The following is a 19815-nucleotide window of genomic DNA, read 5'->3' as shown; positions in this document are numbered from 1 at the left end:
ATTCCCAAGAATAGTAAGATGACTTCTCTCTTACCTTTTCTTTTGTGGGTCCGTCACACACCATGTGTGGTGCTGGGGAGTTAGATAGTAACTCCTTCATCCCATTTCTGGACCACGAAGCGCCCGGTAAAGTCCTGCAGCGTGCTGACCCTGTTTTCATTTTGAATGGGAAGACCGGTATAGGATGACTTCCTCCCCTAGTTGAACCAACTAGCCTTGAGACAAGATTCATTTTGGTGTAACCCTTGACTTGCTGTGACTTTCCAAGGCTGCAGAATCCCAATGCCCGAGGGCCCATTACCATCAAGTGCATTGTCTTCGGAAGTGTGAATCCAGCCAACATTTTGTGGGCTTCTAGAGTCATCCAGAGTCTTCTCACCAGATTCCAGGACTGAGGGATCAAGTAACATCTAACCTGAGCTGTTTGTTCTTCTTTGGTGCTGAGAAAACTAGTCATAACTAGAAAAGGCTGCTGAATCAAGGAGAATCCATTGCCGCAGAGCCCCTCTCTCGAATGCTGCTGCAGCTCACCAGGCATTGTCCCCTTCCTCACCACAACCAAGAACCAAGAAAAAGGGTCTGCTACACTGCAACAGGAAGGCATACAGCTTAAATGAATTTGTCAGTTCGCAGGTACAGTACTGTGAGGTTTGGGGTACATCTCCCTCTGGCCAATTGTAGTGTTCCTAGCTTGGGGTGTACTGTTATACACTCTTTTGAGTTGACTTCAACTCACTTGCACTGGCCTTCCAGCATGTGCTTCGTCATGGTGGCTCCTCTTGACCTTCTGTGATTTTTTTATTTGAACTACTGTTTACTGTTTACTGTTTATTTTACAACAATAATTGTTGAACACTATGCAAAATATGTACTGACCTGACTATAACATGTCCCTCCTTATAACTCAATATTGCAATGGTGATCACAAATAAGTGTTATTACTGATCTCAAATGACATCACTCAATGTGCTAGAATATGTATAACATATGAAAAGATCAAAGATGAGATTTTGAAGCCTGAATGTAACCTTGTGTCGAGTACTGAATTACAGATGGATGTAAATGATTGTGAGTACTTGGGGTTGCAGAGATAGGTGCTTTCTCACGGAGGCTGCCCAGTGTGATAAGATATGACTGAAATATATGAAGACACCTTTTCAATATCTGTGCCCTCCAAATGATGGATAGTTGGTTCAAATTCAAAGAGAGACTTGAGCTGGTTGAATATGGAAAAAATGAACGTTTAATTTGATTCAAGGTAAATTGAGTTAAATGTTGATTCCCATCAAAGTAATAAAGAGACCTCTTGTTTAAAGTGCAAGCTTGGTTAAATTTATTTCACATCAAGGTCTGGGTGTAGTATGTCCTTAGACACGTCAATTAATCACATTGAATTTAGGCAAACACTCGACATGTGTTTCTCCAAATTGATTAATTTGGTTCCTCAGGAGGGAGCGTTGAGCATTAAAGTTGGCTGTAAACAAGATGCAATGTTTAAATCACAAAATTGAACTACTTATTGAAATTAAAATTATACACACACAGTTACTGGTTAATTCTAAGGAGAGAAAGAGGTCTTAGCTGGATTGGTATTAAATCTTTAGAAGTGATAAAGTTAAACGGTTTGACTATTGGAAGAGGCTGACATGCTATTAAGGCTACATTAATAATAGATTTTTAGATTCTTTAGTTAAGAGGTAAATAGTTGATGTAATACTCACTGTTCTTACAGATTGCTGATGTTTTGAATGCTTTCAGTATATCATGTGATAATGTATCAGTCACTTAGCTATAATTTCAATTTATCTTGAAGCAAGTGTTTATTTATCGATGTCCCTTTATTTGTTGTGAGAGGATTTCTCCTCTTTCTGTTTGGAGAGAAGGAGCAATTGTGCTGTGTCAAAGTTAATTGAACAGTGCAATATTCGTGAGTATGGCACTTGAGTATGTGTCCTAACTAAAGTTTTAGTATTACCTTAGTTATTCATGCTTGGTATTCAAGTGAATTAGCAAGCATATTCTGAGGTGACTCTCTGGCCTGATAACCGCGGCTGTGTGCGAGTTCGTTTTCAAAATGGCTGTGTATTTATCGTTGTGTGATGACCCGCTACGTCCTTTATCAACGTAATGACATCATCACGTGTTAAAGCCTGATCTGACTATAACATGTCCCTCCTTATAACTCAATATTGCAATGGTGATCACAAATAAGTGTTATTACTGACCTCAAATGACATCACTCAATGTGCTAGAATATGTATAAGAAAAGTTATTCACCTGTTTTATTGCGCTTGGTGAATGGAATCCTAACTTTGGGATTAATGTTACTATTAGTTGCTGCTTTTTAAAGATCATCTAATTGTCCTTTTGTACATATAAATACATATTTATAATATTACTTTAAGTGCATAAATGTTTACTTGGATTCCTGTATTTACTGATTTCATTCTACAGCTCTACTGCTCACATTACCCTTCTTAAGATAAGCCTGGCTGCTCAGTCACAGTACCAACTTGTGTAGGTTAGGCCTATATTAAAAGGTGGGTTACCTAATACCAAGAGATACGTCTTGTAAATTCCCACACCAGTTGGACTCGACAAAGTCTTATCTAACACTGTGTCTCTCCAGATGTGTTGCACTACAACTCCCATCAGCACCAGCGACCAGAGACTATGCAGAAGGATTGGGGCAGTTGTAGTTCAAAACTTCTGGAGAGCCACATGTTGCAGACTCCTACAATCTGAGCTAGGGTTTAAGCTACTCATGTACCAATGTGTCCATGTTCTATCAAAATCACAACATTGCCCAAGTCTATGCATGCCATCTTCACATCAAATGCTTGTCAGCTACATCGGCTAGGGTAATTTAATGTTAGGAAAAGATCAGACATATCTGATTGAATTAATATTAAGAATAATGACTGCTCTTCTTTTGCTTTTGAAACTGAGATCTGCTCTGCTCTTGTATCAGATTATATGCACGCATATATGGAACGTTCATGTGGGCCCAGGCACATTTTGTGAACACTTAACTACTGTTGCAAAAACAGTGCCAGTGGCTGTGGCTGTTGCAGACCCAATTACAGCTGGCACCAGGAGGACTTGGCCATCCACCACGTCCTCTGCAACTGGTAGGGCGTGTGGTGGATGCAGATGATCACATTCTTGGAAATTAACTGGTGAGAAGGTGCTTTGTGAGGCCATGGACTCCTGCAAACTGTTCAGGCTGCTCAAATTGGACTGCAACTCTTTCAAGAGCAACACATTTTCAGGAGATGTGGGTGAGCCTGCAGTGGTTTGGGATTCAAGGTAGGAATTGATATTAAAGAAGCATTTCAATAATGATAATGATATCCGAGTTAAAAAGACGATGCAAGTAAATAGAGTAGGAAAAAGAGCTGTTGGGGTGAGGCGGAGGAGGTGGGAGGTTGGCAATAGCAAATAGAATGTTGTGAATCTGTGAATGTAATCCACATAAGACCGCCCACTGACCTCGGAAATGCAATGATAAACCTCAGTAGATGAATGTGCCTCATTGGCCTCACTGCCCACAATATTTGTTCTCTGCAAGGACCCCAACACTGGGTCCTTCCCATTAGTCTTTTTCATCCAGGTCTACCTTGCGCGAGGATCCAATATTCCAACAGTGTTAAAATAGACTGCCCAGTACACTTCTGCATAAACACCAAATGCCCCACTCCTGAGCTATATGCCAGATTTTGGCATTAAAATGTAACAACCATATTTCTTGTCAGAGAAAATAAACAGGCTGGCTTACTATTTCAGCAAACAAAACTGAAATCCTCTACAATCGTTTGGAAATCTTTGATGGACTCAAGAATTCATTACCTCTAAAAGCTCTGGATCTGGGCGCATTGCCATGAAGAATGGCTGCATTGGTGAGGAGCTCTGAGTAGTAGCCTAAATAGGGTGTCCAGACGTCCTGGTTTTTCCAGGACTGTCCCAGAATTTGGTGCTCTGTCCCCCTTTCTCAAGATTATTTTCCCATTGGAATCTGCAGTGGTCCTGGTTTTTTATAGTAGGTCTTCATAGCTGGCAGGCAGGAATGCACAATATGTACACAGAAGAAGTGCTGCATTTTACAAATTAAGATAGTGTTAGTTTGTAATATATTAATTATAATATATGTTTATTTGAAAAGTAACACTTAAACCCCCTTCTCCTCCAAATGCTACTGAAGTGACAGCTACGTTCAAGAGTTAGTCCTATCTTTATGTTAGTTGCCCTGTCCCAGTTATATACATTTTTAAACTGGTCACCCTACTGTTAAATCATGTTTTACCAATGATCGCAGGGTCCACGCACTGTGAAATCAATGCAAATCAGAGCTGGAGAGTAGGTTGCAACCAGCCTTGTGGGAAATTATCTAAAATAAAAGGTTGAAGGACAGAGCCTGCCGGAGAGATTACCCAAACGAGATTCATGTCGAATTGTTTGTCCCTCATGCAATAGAGGCGGTGTACCGCAATCGCAAGCAATACCACTCCATCAATGTGCAGATGGTATGTGACTCCTGCAAGATCATCACACATTGTTGCGCCCGATATCCTGGATCTACACATGATGCCATGGTGCTGCGTAACTCCACGGTATCCCGTTACATGGAGCGACATGCTGGACGACATGCCTGGCTGCTTGGTAAACTGCCTGACTGGGCCATGGCAGTGCATCGGGGTGGTGAGGTGGGGGGATGCATACTCCACCTGAGTGGGATGGGGGATGCATAATCCACCTGGGTGGGATAGGGGGTGGATGCATACACCACCTGGGTGGGATAGGGGGGGATGCATACTCCACCTGGGTGGGATTGGGCGGTGAGTGAACAATGCACTCAGAGCTAAAACTGTTGTTGTGAACAACCCAACCTGAACATGACACATCAATTGTATCCATAACACCAATGCCGTACATCAATGACAACATGCAAGACGCACAAGCAGGCCACCATGGGTATATCAAGCGTTGAATGTCTGAACATGATTACAACTGTGTCAATGCCGCTAGTGTGATTAGGTACAGAGTAGCATACACTCAATTATGGGTGGCAAGACATTGTTCCGCATCCACAGTAGATCTGCATCAGCATGCAAGAGAACACCCTGCATCATCTGTACACCGCAATCCACACTAGCAGACCATAGTGCAGTACACAACGCATCAATTTAACCTGTGCACATACATACAGGTACATGTGCATGTCAACACCAAATAGCTGTAGCCATGGCTGTGAATCCTAAAGGTGTCAGCTCAGATCGATTCACACATACCTCTTTGTGCTCCCATGCAGGTGATGGAGGCTATCCCTTGAAGCCCTGGCTACTTACCCCTGTGCAGAACCTGCATAACAGGCACGAAGAGGAGTACAATCGGGTACATACCCGTACCTGTGTGTTGTGATTGAGCAAACCTTTGGCCTGTTGAAGGCACGGTTCCGCTGCCTAAGCAGGTCTGGTGGAGCACTCCTTTATGGCCCTGAGAAGGTGGCAAAGATCGCAATGGTCTGTATAATGCTGCACAGCATGTACATCCGGAGAAATGTACCACTGCCACCTGGCATTGACATGCATGCACCGGGTGAGGATGATGAGGATGGTGATGGAGGAGAAGCAGCACCCCTACCAGTACGTGATGCACAAGATGGCCATGTTGTATGCCAAATCACTGATTGATGATTACTTCTGAACCACAGAGACGTTGATGGTTATGTGTCACTGCTACACTGAACACTGGGACCGTGTGGACATGGACACAGGGTGTGTGGGGAGTTGGGCACTGTGCGCTGTCACAAATTGAATGGACACACACAAAATGATTTGGAACACAACAGGTGTATTAAAATTATTTCCAAAAAAGTGCTTCCCACCTCCACCACTCACACGCCCTCCCCCCCAAAACACTAAAACACACCATACCCCCCCAAATACTCCATACCCCCCAAACACCCCATACCTCCCCAAACACTCTGTACCCCTAATGAACACCCCCTTAATCCCCTCTACAACACAAACACCACCTGCCCCCTCACCCATTGTCACCCCACACTATTTCTGGGTTTATTTTTGTGTCCGGGGGCAGCATTTCGGTCTGCCTAGCACTGCACCTTGTCATCCGCACACGGCTGGAGGGAGCAGTGCTTGCAGGTGTGGACGATGGGGTGGATGCGGATGGGATTTTCACTGCTGGTGCAGGTTGTTGGCACTGCATGCATTGGAGCATGCTGGTTAGGACCTGTGTGATGGCCCCCAAACTGTCACGGATCATGACTGCACTAGAATTAATGGCTGCAATGGTCCTATCATTGGCCTCACGGATCTCTCTGCGTGTTTCCTCACTGTCAGCCACATATTGGTGCACCAGCTCGATCATCGAGTCCTGCTGGGCCTCTACCCTTGACAGGCGTGCCTCAAGGTCAGCGGTGGCTGTGGAGATAGAGGGTGCTGCGGCTGGGTGGGCCATTGCAGGGCTGGCCTCTGGGTGGTTGTGAGATCTGGACTGTGCAGTTGAACTTCAGAATCCAGCATGGGGCTGGACAGTGTGCCCTGAGTGATGTGTTGCAGGGTGGACGGGGGGGCTTGGGGTGTGGGGACATTCCACATGGATTGTTCCATCAAGGTCCGCATACTCCTCCGCTTCCACATCCACATCACTGAGTGGGGTTGTGGCTGCTGCCTCACCCACTGAACTTGTAGCAGCGGACTGGGTGCCATCAGCCTCCCCTTAAGATGTTGTTGGCAGCTCAGTGGTCACAGTCTCGTCCGCTGCTGTGGTTTCCTCATGTTCACATAACAAAGATTTCAAAAGCCGTAGAAATTAAATTTGAAAAGTTGTGATTACTATTCAAATGGTATCCAACAGGATATCCTGATTATTCTAACTTAGAACAACCCAAGGTAACCATGAGAAGCATAGAGCAATATAATTTCACACAAAGAAAAACATATTTTATTTCTGACTTATTTATTTCACAAAAAGTGGGTGTGTTTAAGTACATAAAATTCATTCCTTTAAACTAAGACATACAATTATGATTTAAACAAAATCTAAATGCACTTATAGAGGTCCGCCAGTTGATTTAGGCAAGATGTAAATACATTTGTACACGATATGAAAGCATTTATACAGGTCTGCCAACGTAAACTTTTCACATGGTATAGTTGTTTGTGAAGAGAAAAGAAAAGGTCTCAAAGAGAATAGATCTGTAAGCAATTGGGAACAAAATGAGTTCCAACAGACAATGAGACCGTTTAAACGTTTCGGCGGGCCACCTGTGAGGCCACTGATGTCGGAAAACCGCCTTCCTCGGGGCAAAATAAGTAGTAAAATTCCCTGCGGGGAAGCACACAAAACACTCCATCACATAACGAAATATGTAGTTTATACAGAGAATAAACTGTATTTAAACAAAAACATACTATAGCTTGCTGTATACTTCTCAAGTGGAAATCCTGGGCTGACAAGTTTTTATTAAAAAAAACATTATTTCTTTAAGGCAAAGCAGTAATTTAAGTAAAGACTACTAATTTAAACTGCCTAGAAGGAGAACCTTACCCTAAATGAATGAGGGGGAATACTTCAAAAGCAGGAGGTCAGGACGTCAAGCAAGACCTTGGTACAGAGCATGAGCATGAGCAGAGCATGAGCAGGAGTGGCTGGAGAAAGACACTGAAGTAAAGGAAACATTAAAAAACGGGGGGAGAGAAAAAGAGAGCACAAAAGGAAAATTTACCTGAGTCTTAGAAAAATATAATGTGCTCCTCTCCAATCTCTTTAATTAATGGAACCCGATGATCATGGACCATCTTCAGAATGGAAGAGTTGATACCCCTTAGTAAGACAATGTTGGTATCAAATGGGTGTTGCGGTAACAAATACCTGCCGGAGGAAAGAAAAGAAGAGAATGAGAGAAGGAAAAGGGGAGAAGAAGAAACAGAAGGATGAAAAAAAGGGAGAGGGGGACAAAGGCAGGACTGATCCAATTGCAATCCGTTTGAAAAAAACAGAAAAAGAAAAATGTTTCACTACACATGTACATGAAGGTCACTTAATCGCACAGGTACTAAACCGGAGTATTGTGCAAGATATAAAGCAGTGAATGAGGCTTCCTTGCGGAATAGGTGAAGAGTAGAAAGTGAAACGGGAGTATGCTTACCGGAATCCTGGGAGTGGATCTGGCATAGCTCATGCTGAGTGTGAAGTGGACGGTGTCAGCGAGGATCTGATAACAGAGAAAGAGATACATTAGGGACTGAATAAATAGCAGGCGACGTGATGACGTGCGATCCGGCTGCCAAATAGGGATCCTGAATCGGCTAGAACGTCTACGTTCCACAGCCCCCACCTCTGAGGGGATACGCGTGATGTATCCTCTCTCAGCGGTGCCAACAGGCTTATCTCCTGTATAATAGGGAAAGCGCGAAGGGGAGGTGAACGAACACACCTTCCCCGTGATTGGGGCATGAGGCGTGTCCAATCGCAGTGCGGCCCCTAGACACACACCCTGAGACGGGAGGTGTATGAGGGCCGTTGAACGCGCCAAGCAAAGCCACGCTCGAAGGGAGCCACGTTTAATCTCTAGGCACCGGCGAGAAACGGAGCCACGCTCATGTTGGATAGCTGCAGCCTACGGCCATTTATAAGGCAGGCTCAGCACCTACGAGTCGCGTGAGGAAAGTGACTCAATGAAGTGAAAATACGCATCGTAGCCCCATAGTGGCTAGACCCAGATGCACAGCCTCTAAAAAGAGAAAACGGGCAGTGCACGTGTTACTCAATGTGAAGACATGTACAATGGCAGTATAGGAGAGATTAAAGTGGTGGAATAAATTCCTCATTTAATCCACAGGTATGAGTGCCTAATCAGAAGATCCACCGGGCCTCTCTGTCTAACAAACATTTCTGTGTGTTGGTGGAGTTTTGAACTGTTTCTAAGACCCACCATAGTATGTTGTTGGATGAGTGTTTCAAAGTAAGATAGTGGTTAACTAAAAGTGCCGTAGCAATTTTACATTTTATGCGCAATCGATGTTCAGCAATTCTAACATGTACTGCTCTGCTGGTTTGTCCAACGTATCTTAGTCCGCAAGGGCATTCAATACAATACACAACGTTCTTAGTTTTGCAATTGGTGAGGTTTGACAAAGTCCATATTCGTTCATTTATTCTGAAATCTTTCATTTTTTTGGTGAAACTGCAGACACTGCAAGAGCCACAAGGGTAATGACCCTTGACTGAACGTAGATCCCATAGGCCAGTTTTGGGAGCAGTGTTGCAAAAACGAGAATGGATCAGTTTATCACCGTAAAGGTACCAGGCACACAGCGCTTCAGCGACATGTCGGAATTCGAATGAAGAGAGGAGGAGCAGTCCCTAGACCTCGCCTCCAGCTTTAGAGAAGTGCTGGGGAGCTTGTTGGTAGACGCTGTGGCGCAAGTGATTAAACCCTTACAGGAGAGGCTAGAGACTCTAGAGTCCATACTGAATCAGCATTGAGAGAGCACTATAGAGAAAGAAAGCATGACCACAGAGCCCTCAGCAAGAGGCTCAAAGGGTAGTAATCAGAACTGCAAGAGGAAAGCCTCTAATAACCCCCCCAGGTCGACCATATGGGGTACTGACAAGGCCCCATGACCCCCTTCCCAGAGGAAGAAAATATGGGCCGAGACAAACCAGGCTCGGAAGAAGAGCCAGCGGAAGACGAGCGATCCTCCCAAGAGGGGGAAGAATAGGAGGAGCAAGAATGGGTAAAACCCAGTGGAGGCAAGAAAGCCTGCAAGCAGAAACACCTTGACAAAGAGCCACCAGCTGGCCCTTATTATTTATCTTGTATTTACTAACCATGTACTGCAATTTCCTCTCTCCCTTTTCCCCCTTGCACTTCTCCCTTCCCCTCTACCCATGTACTTGCGCGATCTGAATGACACCTGGCCTAGTAGGATCGTTGTGTGTCTCCCCTTGTTTCCCCCCTCCCTGCCTCGTCGCGCCTTGAAACACTTGTGTATAGGCGCATTATAAATGCCATATCATATCATATCTTATCAAGTGTCAGACATGTTTGATCCAGACAGTATTAGGAACTCAAGATCCTCGGATTGGCAGCCTTCCCCTAAGGTGACAAAGTTCATGGCACTCAGACTGAGGAAAGCACTGGAGAAGGAGGTGAGGCAGTGCCTGAGGGTGGAATGCCCCTGACCGAACCTGCCAGGCAAAGTAGGAGGGACACCGGAACTAGACCCGAAGATGCTGGCATTCATATCTAAGACCAGCAAAGATCCACGCAAGGTGATAGATAGATCTTGGCGAAGCTGGCAATAGAAAGTCCTAGTTATTTCAAGACTGCTGGCCAAGATAATGGACCTGATCAAAAAGGCCAGAAAATCAATCCAGGAGCCCTCGCAAGTTGGACGCAGAGAGCAGTATGCCTGCTAGTCAACGCCAACCGCGCCATCTCCTCAGAGGGGATTAGAGGCCTCCTGCTCAAAATAGACACCAAATTGAACGACTTAGCTTCCTACGAAGCCTGAGAACCAGCCCACTTATTTGCAACATACTAGGCACAAGAGCACTGCTAGCTTGCCTGAGAACTGTTTCAATGATAAGTGTCTGTCTGACGGCCAGCTTGCTAACAGCCGTAGCACTACTATGACGTCCCACATCTGTCTATACCTCTGTTCCAGGGGTGCGTTGTATCGGGCTGCTTTTATAAGTCTGGTCACTGCCGGATGTTCCCCTGCCGGTGCACCTTCTATAGGCAGGTGACCTGCTGAAATGGCCGACCTGTAAACTCCAATCATCCTGAAGGCCTTGTGCCTAGTATGTCGCAAACGAGTAGCAGATGTTAAAGCCCTGGAATACACAGGAAGTCTTTTGGGCCTGAGGGGGTGACCTTCTCTATACTTCGGACGACAAAGTCAGAGTCCACCTCAGTGCATTACCCATATTTCCCAAATAATGCTAAATGGTGTGCTGCAAGATGTATTCAAGAATACGAGAGTAGAACGGCAGAGTGCAAGGCTCCAGGCACTACACAATTATTAATAGTGCGTAGGAAGCAATTCCAAGCTGTAGCTACTGCCACCATAGCCAGGTGGGTGTGCGAAGTAATGCAATTAGAAATTTATTTTAAACCGATTGAGGGGGTGGTGGCAGTGGTTTCAGAGAAGCTTTGAAGAAGCATGATGCTCGCCTCCAGTCTTGACATAGAATGAAGATTACCCCTGCTAATTGCGCAGAAAGTCTTGATTGTATTAAAGACTAGGATGCAGGCATTAATGTCCCACTCTTGCATGTACTGGTCAGATGCATGATGTTACATTGATGTGAGTGACAATACAAGGTCTCCACCCTGATATTGTTGTTTGTGTGATCCTTAGGGGAAGACGAGAAGAATAGCTGAGTGTGAAGTGCCTTAGGCAGTGAGGCCTGAATGGAGTTAAGAGCCACACCATGAAGTGACACAGCAGAGTCGGCTTCAATTGAAATGGTTCACCTCGTTGGATGGACATAGTTGTTCAAGTTCAAAAAGGATGTAGTTCAGAGAATCAAAAGAAGAGGAGGAGTCCAGGAACAGGAAGTGGATCATAAGCAGGACTGCCTATAGGAAAACTACAGAGACAGTGGGACTTGTTGTTTTGAAGTTTTAAGAAGAAAAACAAAAAGGATGGAAAGGGACACTTTTTTCAGTTTTTCTTACTTTTATTGTTGAAACTGCAGAAGAGGGAATAAAAGACATTGAAGCATAATGTTCGTTTAATAGATTCAAGACTCCCTGCGCAATTAGCAGGGGTAATCTTCATTCAAGTGGTTTACCGTTTCAGTACATGCAAGGACCCATGGGAACACACTTCTCCACTCCAGACCAATCCGATATAGCTCTGGGCGGGGGAATCAATCTTTCAAACTCTGCCTTTATGCCCCACCACCCCGGCCCGCATTCTACACAGTTAAATCCTGGATCTTACACCATAAGTAGAAGGTAATCCAATGGGGCTATCTGGTTAGTAGCCTTCAACTCTTCTGTGCTCTTGAGCACACCTTAAAGCCATCACAAATCCTAAACAGAACTAAACACAATGCCGCCACCACACTAGTTATGGCTTCTATGACAGTTGGTCAAGCCAACAAAGAAATCTCTTGTCTTCCTTCTTATTATTCATGTTTCAATGCACCGAACATAATACTAACCCCATTGTTCACCCTTATGTACGTTTCCCTGCTTGTTTTGAGTTAAGGCTTTACATTTCCTTCCCTCATCACTCTACTTTGCACAGTTTCCTTTTTACCCCACAGACCAATCTTGTTATCACTCTGGTTTGGGGTCACTTTTTGCCTCAACTCAGAAAAGGCATGACGCTTTAAGAGCACTACACTATTGATGTGCGCAATATCAAAAAAAATGTAAGGATGGCAGCACCTGCCCAAAAAAAAAACTCTGCTGAGAAGTTAACCTATTCGAGGCCAGTTTATATGATAAGAGTGTTTCATTTTGACTACTGGAATTGCTAACTATGAAGAATGTTTTAAGTTTTTAGAAAATGCATGTATATTGTATACATTTCAAAAAAATGTACTTGCCTAAAAAGGTTATATGTTGTGTAATGTAATAGTCATTTGTACAGTTTCTTTCCTCATTGCTATGGCCCTAACTTGCTGTAGGTTGAACGCCATTGGGGGATAGAAGTCCAGGTATAAGAAATAGACAGAGGGGACCAAGTCCCTGCTAGTCACCTTGGTCGAGCAGGCATGTGGCGGGGTGAAAAAGTACATTTTTTTCTCTAAAGGATAGTATGTAGACATCGCCCTCAACCCAAGGGTTGTAGATTAGACCAAACAACAGCTACCAGCCTTACAGCCCAGGGTCAGTGGCTGGTAGCCCCGTAACAAACAATACAGCCCCACCCCGCCCAAAAGAAATAGGAAACCGAATTGATTAGCCTGCACGGTGCAAATGATCTGTTGAGATCAGCGACTTAAGCAGCTTGTTACATAATATTGTTTTAAATAAATTTAAAAATAAATTACCGCACAGCTGTGCCACAGACATTTTTAGGGCCTGATCATGAAGAACTTTATTCATAGTTTAGTGTTCATGAATGTGTAGATTCAAAGAAGTATGTATTACCAAGATTTTACCCACTGCATCTAAAATAAATATTGAGTACAATACCCGCTACTTCAAAAATCTTATCTAAAACACTTGTCGCTATAGCTTCTGCCTTAAGCACTAACATGTTGTTAACCATGTGCTAACAGTTGCTAGTAGACAGAAAAGCAGTTTACTTCCCATTTTAAAAATCAGGAGACAGGCAACGCTCTGTGAAGCAACCTGCACCTTGGTTATCTGGCAATAGCAAACCATGCCAACCTCCGTCCCACCCCCTTTTAGTCCTAGGCCATGTCTATTATACTAGAAGTTTGAAAAAAAGTTGTAGTTAACCATTGAATGCATTATGTATTTACATATGTTGAAGAACTGGGTGTCATTCTGAACAGAAATGACTTAAAAAGTAGGCAATAACAGCGCAGGCGTTCCTAGGGTAAGATGCCCTTACATAAGAGCTATGTCTGAGTGACATACCGGGTGGTGAAGGGTTAAACATGAGATCATATACTAGCTCCTGGAGGACATAATGGGTTGATTTTGAAACCTTGGACCGGGTTGGGTTTAGGGGAGACTGCCACCATATAATAACAGAGTATTCTGTGGCAATATCCAGAGTTACAGTGGGATACAAGCTGTGTTTTAGATGAAAGGCCGGAGATTAAACCAAATAGTCTATAAATTAAGCTATCGTATTCTGCTCAAAGAGCATATATAAATGCATCACAAGCAACTGCACCATATTCATGGTAAATGACCCCTCTCTTCAACCTAACAAGACACTAGAGACAAGGCTGTGTGCTTCCTTTTATCCTAGCATCGGAACCTCTCCTAAGTCAAATCAAAATGGTAAGTGCCGATTGAAATTGAGAGTGGGGATGTGGAGGGATCAGACATGAATTTTATTTTGTTTAGTTTTTTAAAGACACACACAACTTTACCTATGCAGATATTCTGGTCTACATCCTGGACCCAGTTGTTATTGCCAACTTTTAGGGCTAATAACTATACACAATTCTCAGGTCGGAAGGTCAACTGGGAGAATGTACATACTTAAGCAATATTCCCTGAGCAGGGGGGCATTACCTGCCCTGGGACTGCCCCCTCCGTGAGGGTAATATTGCAACGTGTTCGTGGTTTCTCAACTTTAAAAAACTGATGGACTCCATGGATTGGGCAGAAGGGAACTACACACAGTCCCTTCTCCCGTTCCATGGTGACAAATCGTGTGTTAGGGATATGCTGGGAACACTACTGTTCCCGTCATCAACGAGGGAGAGCATTGCAAGGTAAGTGCTAAATATGTGGAAAAGGGAGGTGATGGGGACACAGGGGAACACTTACCTGATTATCCAGCGGGGCAAGATGCCGGTCTCCAGCTCTGAGGAGGCTCAGAGCAGGGGATTTACCATCAGGTAAATCCCCTCCTCTGACCCTCTGCATTGCCTGGGAGGCCAAAACAACACCCCTGCCAGGTACTAATCTACAATACTTTGAGTGTTGCAAAGGTTTTATTCAGTAACCTGGAAAACCCACGACATCAACTTTTCTTTTTTCCACCCCCTCAATTAATGTAAAGTGTAGAAATAAACAAACCACAACAATTTATTGACTGTCACCCTTAAATTTAACCTGGTGGCAGGAGTGTGGAGATCATACTGCCCAAGACAAATCATTTTTCGTCGAGAACACATTTTTTAAAAGGCCGTTTGACCAATTTTCAACTGCAGGCAAACTATATTTATTTCATTCCTGCCATTTGCTAATGTGTGCAATAAGTGGCCATAGAGTGCAGCTTTCTAATTTTTCATTGAAGGTTGCCTCTGTGCTGTATAGTATATTGCATGTTCACGTTTTCAATCATGATTAAATATTTAACTGAGAAACGTGGCCTTTCATTGAAGATGCCACTATTGCCCTTCATACTTCTGTTGGTTGTGGTGATCATACATTTCCAGGAAAGCAGACTAGAATGAACAACATTTACCCTAAAGATGGTTTGCATATCATGCTAAAATCTAATGAGGAAGGGTATTTTAGAATGGGCCTCACTAAAGGACAGCTTACTGCTTGCATGGAAAAGGTCTGGTGCAGGCTATGAAGAGACCAGTTAGAGCCTGAAATGTCACTCCGAGGTATGATGGCAGAATGGTTAAAGTCAAAAGAAGAATGCATCATGAAAGGGTGGACAGGCCACTCAGTCATATGGCCTTGGGCCAATTGACAGGAGAATCATGTGGCTCATTTTTTAGAAGCAAGAGTGGGGGTTAAACAAATTTACACCACTACATCCATCGATGTGTGGTTTAAAACAACTTTATAACTTATTTTCCCCAGGCTGCCTGCCTGCAGTGTGAGTAGCCGCATAAGTGCTCACTCTCTCAAGTGTTGATTTACTCTCAACTATTTCTTTTAACACTTGCCTTTTAATGAACCACTAACAAAACAACAAAAGTCCAGGATGTCACACGCCTACCCTGCCCATCCCATTCCTGTGGCCTGCTCTCCTCTGTCCCCCTTCCCCCACCACCCTGGTGACAGCTCTTCTTGCTATTGGCATTATTTAGCATTGCATGTTCGGATTCCTTCGTGTTCAATTTACATTAAACTCAAGCGAGCACGATTTTTGCTCATGGGCATGATGATGGTGCTGGGCCTGGGTGCCAGGCAGGTACCAGTAGCAACGACAGCCAGATCTGGATCTTGCAATTCCACCAGTCTGCAGGAGACGAGGCAGGCAGGTGGCAGCATGCGACATATGCCATCCGAGCAGCAAAACAAGAAGGAGGGAGAGGGGGCTGACTCAGACTAACTCAAGATGAGGACATCACAGTCTGGACTTAGGATAGTAGTACTTCAATTTTGAGCCGCTAATGTTAAGGGCAGGCAGGAGGAGGGGGTGCTTATAACACAAGTAACAAAGCTGGGATGGACATTTTTTCAGGAGCAGTTTGTTCTTTCATGGTACATATGACTGAGAGTGAGAGACAGCTAGGGGATATGTTTTCTTTTGTTTCTCATTCTCTTTAGATTCACTGCCCAATTGTAATCCCCAATAAACCCTCACTTAATCCCAACTTTCAAGTAGTGTTAAATTGCCTTTTTTTAAAGTCTTCTGTCGTGCAGTGATCCACGAACCCTGGTGGTGGCAAACTCCTCAGGACCCAAGATATGTGCTTATCCCCGGGTGTCTCCTGTTCCTTTTTGTGCTGTGGGAGCAGGCCGGGCTGCGCTCTGGGTTAAATTGTGATGTGTGATGATAAGATTGTACCTCGCCTCGACTCCAGTGCAGTGCAGAACCACACATGAGATGCCGCATAGCCACCTCTCTGTTGGGTGAGTACTGTTCCCTTTTACCACACTGTGTGCCAGGGTAGTGCCCTCTTTCTCAGTGTGGAGCAGAGTCAGGCAAGGGAAGCAAACCTGTACACCTGTCCCAACTCACAAGTTTTCTGTGCCTGTTTCTTCATGATGGTGTTTTGGTCTAATGCTAGTCACCCACTGGTTGATTTCCACCCTTTCTCGTCCCTTCTCTCATTTTCTCCTTTAGTGCTTCAAAACATCCTTTGGGCAGTGTAGGGCACTATACAACAAACCTGCAGAGCACTTCTGACTTTGCTTGTGAAGAATCACCATGGGTGGAGTGCAGCAGCATCCCCGGAAGAAAGGGACTCCAACCCAGTTCAAAACATTTGAAATATTCCCCCCAATGCACATACTGAATGTCACTCCACTTAGAAGCATGGCCACCAAAAATAAGACAGCTACATTAATGGCTAACACAGCTCTGTCACTAAGAATGGCTTGCTGTTCTCTCGCAAAAACGTTGCTGTGTAGCAGCCAGCAGTTTGCACACATAATAAGCTGTTTTATATAGTGCTTCTAATACTGCTTTACAGTACTTTACCATTTTAATGGCACACATTTTCTCAACCATAGACAGTAAATCAGATAGGCCTCTCTAGGACTTGAACATGTTATCTGCTTTGTGAACATGGGTGGATTGCAGGTGTTTACCTGTGTGCTTGGCACTGGAGGGTGTGAGTGTGAATGTGTGCCCGAATTCTGCCAAATGTGGTTAATTTCAGATCCCACGCAGTAGTGCCATGGATGTGCGCTCATCATGCCTTGGCACGTTAGCAGTTGTCAGCACCTCATGGGAGTGAACTGGCAGCAGTGCTAATTCTGCTAGGAAACATGATGGAACCATCTTTGGAGCAACAGGGATGCCTGCGATGTATTTGATTTTGGCAGTGGGTGTTCTTTGTATTGGTTAGGGATGTACATGCACTGCTCATCGTGCTGTGACAGTGACCAGTGGGATAATGTGATTTGCCCAGGTCGAGCAGTGCACAAACTTTAAGTGGCGCAAAACTGGTGATAGGGAGAATTCTCCAAAATGGCTAATTTCCCTTGCCTACTGAGTCCCTCAGCAGCTTTGCTGGATTTCTAGGATTTATTTTTTCACATGGTAAGAGTGTGAGCCTTTTTTTCCCACTCTTACATGTGTGTTGCTGTGTGTGTTTAACATTTTGTGTTTATAGACTGTGGAGCTTCACCTACTCCATAGGCCATCATCTTTTTACTGTGTGTTACATAGCAACCTTCAGTGCAGTGACACAGGGTTATCCTTTTCAGACTTCCCATTTTAAACTCAATTTTCTGGCACTACTGTCTCCCAGAACATGTAAAGTTGCCAATGACTTTATTAGTCTTTTTAAATTCACAGACCCAGCACAAACTATCTTACATATAGTTCTGGAAAGGGTTAATAGTTATCCCTTTTTGTCTGTTTCTCATGGAACATTATGTTGTTCCCCTTTCTTTAAGATTTGGCTGGTGGCAGTGGTATCTGCCCTATTTTTCGTACCGCGGCCTATTTAAATAGCCTTGGTACTGTTTTAGGCTACGTTAGTAGCCTCAATCTTGAATCTGCTGGACCCCATTTACTTTTCTTTGGTTCCGGGTGGGTTTATTCGACATTTCTTTTTGTAAGGGTCTTTCTCGTGTTTTACTCTGGACGCCAAACCAGGTTTGGTTCCTTTATTCGCCGTCCTTTGGCAGGCTTCTGCTCAGAAGCCCTTATTAGGCGCCTGAATGTCTGAGGGGGACAGGATGTGAGGGAGGGGTTTGAGACTCCCTGCACAGGGTCTCCCTGAGGACCCATGTTGCACTCTGATTGGCTGTGGTGACTGTCCCGCCGGGACAGCCACCCTGCTGTGTGATTGACAGCCAGGCTGTGTGAATGGGGGAAAACTGCATAAAAACCAGGTCTCTGGGACTGAAAAGGCAGAGTCGCTACTGGATCTAGAGAAACGAAGAGAAGCTGACAGAAGAGGACCTCTACCATGACTGAACCTCGCGGTGAAGCCCTGCTGCTGGTCTGAATCTCCAAACTTCGACAACAGGGAAGATCTGCAAGGAATCTTCTCCCCTTGAGCTGGTGGGAGCAACAAGTTTGCCAAACTGCAAGCCAGGCCTCCCTCCTCTGGTCGAGTTTGCTGTGAACAGCTACAGTGAACCGATAACCAGGAGCGCACCTTTTATCCGTTGCTTTGCTCTGCTCCTGGTTTCTTCCCTGGGCAGTGCAGGACCCTCCAGTCTTCCTACTTCGTGTCAGTCTGACAGTTGCTTCAGGAACCATGAGCCTGCAGGAACTGCCAGGAACGTCTGCCTCAGCTACAGCCTTCTTCTCCATTGAAGGTACTGTTCAAACCCAGTTGTTCGTGCCGTCCGACCGCACTGAAAATGTTTGAAATCTTTCGCCAATCCGAGGACTTGTCCTTCTCTATTCTTTAAAGTAACTTCTTTTGCCTGACCAACTTCATTCTGAACTCTTGGCAAAGACTTAACCGCAAACTCTTGAGATAAGTTTGGCTGCTCAGCCATCGTTACCACTTTACTGTGTAGTACAGGCTTGTCCCAAAGGTGAATTTGTACTGTCACTTGTAGTTTTAATTGTGTGTGGTATTCCCAAAGGTTACTGCATTTGATTCTGCCTAACAACTGGGATTTGAATTGAGAGCAGTCTGCAACCTTCATTTCACCACCAAGATCAGTCTTCATCATGACCCATTTGCCTTTACCTCATCAGCATGTTTGGCTTTCAAAGGTACTCAGTTTTATGAAAAGATGACTTGAAAAAGTATACACATAATAATAAACCACTCAGACAAATATATACATTCTTAGAGAATCAAGAAACAAAGATGACTTTAGCTGCTATCTCACCCCAGCTTGAATGCAAAACTACAAAAACCAGAATGCAATTCAGCATGGGGCTAAGAAAATCCTGTGGGTGTTGGCTTCAGCCCCTTCCAGCTTCTGTTTGGTCACCCTGTGAGGGAACCCTTGGCCATAGCCAAGGAGGGATGGGAGATGCCCACTCCCCCATTATTACCAACGTAATAGACTATGTGCTAGGGCTCAGAAAAAGGATGGTACTCCTGATGGGTCTGGCTAGTGAGAAACTGAAGGCAGGGCAAGCACTGGTGAAACATTGGTATGGCCAAAAGGCTTCCCTCATCAATTTTACACCTGGGCCGCAAGTTCTGATCCTGAATCCTATAAGGCCTAGAGCTTTACAGGACAAATGCTCAGGTCCTTACACAGTGGTGGAGTCATTGGGTGGCATTAACTATTTAGTGGAACTTGGAAGGGCTGGACATACTCTCAAAGTGTTCCATGTAAATAGGCAG

Source organism: Ambystoma mexicanum, chromosome 3q (genome assembly GCF_040938575.1).
Source record: "Ambystoma mexicanum isolate Mex_15411 chromosome 3q, UKY_AmexF1_1, whole genome shotgun sequence".
Classification (NCBI taxonomy): Eukaryota; Metazoa; Chordata; class Amphibia; order Caudata; family Ambystomatidae; genus Ambystoma; species Ambystoma mexicanum.
This window is presented reverse-complemented; position numbering follows the sequence as displayed.